The sequence below is a fragment of the Empidonax traillii genome, unplaced genomic scaffold, assembly GCF_003031625.1.
Source record: "Empidonax traillii isolate 1590-97213 ecotype Southwest subspecies unplaced genomic scaffold, ASM303162v1 scaffold1678:size223582, whole genome shotgun sequence".
Lineage (NCBI taxonomy): Eukaryota > Metazoa > Chordata > Aves > Passeriformes > Tyrannidae > Empidonax > Empidonax traillii.
The window spans coordinates 2319-6449 of NW_020956871.1; the positions used below are offsets into that span (position 1 = coordinate 2319).

The 4131-nt window shown below is 51.1% G+C and overlaps 1 protein-coding gene across 1 annotated transcript in view; it reads right to left on the reverse strand.

The window, feature by feature from the left end:
- LOC114070749 (transmembrane protein 136-like) overlaps nt 1-400 on the reverse strand; it is a gene marked incomplete at its 3' end in the record, with an annotated part of 2698 nt that extends 2298 nt beyond the window's left edge. Inside the window, exon 1 of the mRNA XM_027908318.1 lies at nt 304-400. The remainder of the gene's footprint in view (nt 1-303) is intronic.
- Nucleotides 401-4131: the final 3731 nt, after the last annotated feature.

Genomic DNA, 4131 nt, shown 5'->3' on the forward strand with positions numbered 1-4131 from the left:
GCTCTACAATAAACACATGCGCCTAAAAACCCAGTGCAGAACAGCCCGGAAGAGCTTAAAAATTACACGGGAAAGCCAGATGGGCGCCTCCCGCAAAGCACCGTTATTTCCTTTTTTTTTTTTTTAGTACAAACAATAAAATGGAGGAGCCCAGAGATCAGAATCCAGAGAGAACAACCCGCATCCCAGGGGCACAGCCCCAGCGCCGGCCCCATCCCGCATCCCGCCCTTCCCCGCCGGGGATGCAGCCGACCCCCCCATCATCATCATCCCCGCGCCCAGCCCGGAGGGCTCCAGCCCCACCTTATTCCCGTTGCCCGGCTCCTCCCGGCCTGGCTCGGCTCCTCCCGGCTCCCGAAAGGTCCGGGGACAGGGAGCGGAGCCTTCCCTTCCCCTCGCACCCGCCGGCAGGGCCGCCGAGCCGGGGCCGCCCCCGCCGCGCCCGCGGAGGCAGCGGCCGAGGGGCACCTGGCGGCGGGGAGGAGGGACCGCAGGGATGGAGGGCATGGGAGAGCGATGGAACGGGGATGGCAGGGCTGGAGGAGGGACGGCAAGACGGCAGCAGGACCCCCCCCGCCCCCAGAGCCTTCCCCATCCCCGCAGCCCTGCTCGCAGGACAAGGTGGCGTTCCCACAAAGCCCCACGCCACCCCACCCGCTCCATCACCCGCGGGATGAACAGGCACAAAGCACGCCGTGGCTTGGCTTTACTCACACCCGGGCTCTCCTCCAGAGCTCCCAAAGCTGTGTCACACAGGGTTCGAGGTGACGTGCCCTGCAGGGTTTGTCATCCAGCCGTGCAGCTTCAGCCAGGCTGGGAGAGCACACAGCCCTGCCCCGAACATCCCCTCCATCCAGGGCTTGTGCAGCAGTTACAAAGCCCAGCAACTTCTTCTCGCTGTTCCCACTCAGCGCTCACCGTTCTCTGGCCTGCCTTCTACATCCCCAGAGCAGCAAAATGCAGGACACTTAAAATATCTACAAAACCTCCTCCAACCAACGCACTGACCCCTGTCATGCACTGCATTTAAAACAAGCTCTCACATGCAAAATAGGGGGTTGTTTTTTTCCTGCGTCCTGCCAAGTTTTACCTTTTAAAACACAGAGGGTGGGAGGGGCTTGACCTACCTCTTACAGCACTTATTAATAAGTGTTTTCAGCTGGATATTCAACAAGATAGAGATCTTACTTTTCCAGTTCAGGCCAGCTGCAGATTCCTATTGCTACAAGATGCTCATTGCTCTGCTATTTCAGCACATCCTCATGACCATTAGTAGAGCATTTGCTTCTCTGACAGATCTTAAGTCTCATCTTAGTTTCCTCCACCTTCGCTGGACCAACTTCCCTCCAACAGCCTCAATAACCCCTGAGATGGAGCTGTTCTAATATTTAGCTCAGGATTTAAAAAAAAAATAAAAAAAAATGCTGACAGACAGAAAACTATAGGCCTAATGTTTACAAACTGAAAGGGAGCAGGTTTAGACATCAGGAAAAAATTCTTCCCCATGAGGATGGGGAGGCCCTGGCAAAGGTTGCCCAGAGAAGCTGTGGCTGCCCCATCCCTGGAAGTGTTTAAGGCCAGGGGGGTAGAGCTCTGAGCAACCTGGGCTAGTGGAAGGTGTCCCTGCCCATGGCAGGGGGTGGAACAAGATGATATTTAAGCTCCCTTCCAACCCAAACTGTTCTATGATTCTATGGATGTTGACTGAGCAGCCAGGAAGAACAACAGAGATGTTCACACAAGGCACAGACTTACAGATTTAATGCAGGAGGCAGAAACACAGAGAAACTGTGCATTTTGATTTTCTAGGTCACACAACGTGCAAAATCTGCATTGTGAGGTGCAAAGTTAAATCACCTCCCAGTGGATGGTACCAGAAGTGAGGTGCAGCTTTTACACCAATTTTCCTGTTTGCTTTGTGCAGACTCAGCCATTTCAATGGGCTGTGTTGCACTGGCTCGTTTTGCCTGCAGATGAACAGAGTTCAGCAAAACAGCTCAGGGCAGGAAACCTCTGCAAACAGTTGTCTGCACTCTGCTGCCCCAGCTAGTGCAGCTCCCCCCTCCCCCTGTGACTGTAAAATCACAAGGATATTTATCTCTCATGGATATTTGACAGATTAAAAACCAGGCACCTCTATTAGGAATCACATCCTTTAAAATTCAAGTAAATAAATCCGAGGGGATGCTGAGAGCATGGCCAGAATTTAAGTTACCCCATGACCTTGTATCCATCAGGAGCAAACACCTCAGTTTAATGGCCCGTCCTTAAGTTCCCTGCAGTACTGACTCATTGGCAAGGCAGGTTATGGGTCAATTAGTCACAAATTTGAGCTTCAGCTGCCCCTCACCTGCCCTTCACACCTCGAGTCTGACCTGCAGAGCACATGGCTCATTCTGAGCTCGTTTCCTCACCAGCTCACCCCTTCCTGAGCTGCACCAACCAGTGGTGGTTTTAATTCCCTCCAGCCTGTTTGCCTCACTTCCTTAACCTTCAGTGGCCTCCTTAAGACCCAGGAAAAAGAACATTGCAGCAACCATTTCTTTTTAAAAAGAGAACATCATTTTATTAGAGGTCTCATCACTCATAGGAGTTTTTGGAAGAGCACAGAGTCCATACCTCAGGCCCCCAGAGCCAGCCCAGCTGGAGGGCAAGGCTCCTGCTTCCCTAAACATTTTGGCCCAGTAACTTGCCTGGGTTCACAGCTGCAGTGCTTTCAGTGGACTTGTCAAAAGTGAGGTTATTTCAAGTCATTTTTTAATCTCTCCAAACACCTTATTCCAACCCCCAGCCAAGGCTGATATCTGCCTTGAGAAACACCAAAATTGGTGCGATAAGGGGCATGGAGGAGCTCCCTTCCTTCCCACTGCTCCATGAAGAGCCTCCCCTAAACTCTTGGAGAGCAGCAACCAGCCCTGCTAAGCCTGCAGGCAACACAAGGCCATTTGTTTCTCAGCCCCAAGCCAGGCTCTTATAGGAGAGTAAATCTCATCTGCAGCCTTAAACAGAGGGAAATTCACATTAAAACCCCAGGGGAAAATGTCAGAACACGATTCTGAGAGGTAAAGAAAGCAAGAGAACTAGTCCATACTCCAAGACCTGCTGGTGTGGAGCAGATGTTACACTGAGATCTGTCTTATCATGACTGTCACCCCTGAAAATTGTCACGTATTTGACTCACTAGCCGTGAATTCAGCTTTAGTGGCTTGTAAATGATCCAACCCCAGGACAGAAAGAGCATCCAGGGGGGCTCTTCTCTATCCTCTCTCACCCCCAAAAAGCCTGATTACTGGTTTTAAGCAACCCAAGGCCAGGAGAACACCTGCTTATGGAGTTTACTGGCACGAGTCTGATTCTTGACTCTTGTTTGCAGGGGCCTGAGCCAGTCCCAGTGACGTCACACTGCTCTAAGATAAGAATCTGCTTGAATGCCAATATTAAAAAAAAAAAAAAGAAAAGGAAATGTATCATTAAAAACAACGAGGTAAAACATTGCCTCACCTCAAGTATCATCACTCAAAGGACGACTCTACTACACCCCAGAAAGCACTTCAGTCTGGTTCTGAGGCTTTCATTCCAGCACTTGGGAAAGCACATTGTCCAAATCCAGGATTAAGGAGAGTGAGGCTCAGCAAATCTTTGCCAGGTCACACCCCTACCCATCCCCACTGGCAGGAAGGCTGGATTTTCCATGTTTGATTTTTTCTCTGCGCTGTAAAACAATTCTGACTTCAGAAACGATGACAGAACACACAGACTGTGCCATTGTTGGCTGCAGACTGGACAGGTCTGGTGTTGCCACCCTCCTTGAGGCTGTACCATTGCTGCAGAAGTCAGGGAATCAGTGTCAGGTTCCTCTGGTTTCCACTCAAATCCCTCTTTTCCCAGCTTTCCCACGTTCCTCACGCTGATCCATCTCCTTCCAGGGTTAGCAAACCAGCACCAGAAAGTCATTTTAGGGGCTCTTCTCATAGGAATAAACTCCAGTAGCCCAGGGGATTGTCCTCCCAACCCATCAGTGAGCAGCCACGTGCCCATTAGTTCTCACAGGTTCGTTCCCACTCCTCAGGTGCCTCCAGGGAAGGCGCTTCTTCACCATTTTCCTCCTGACAAAGCGGCAGATTTCAACCA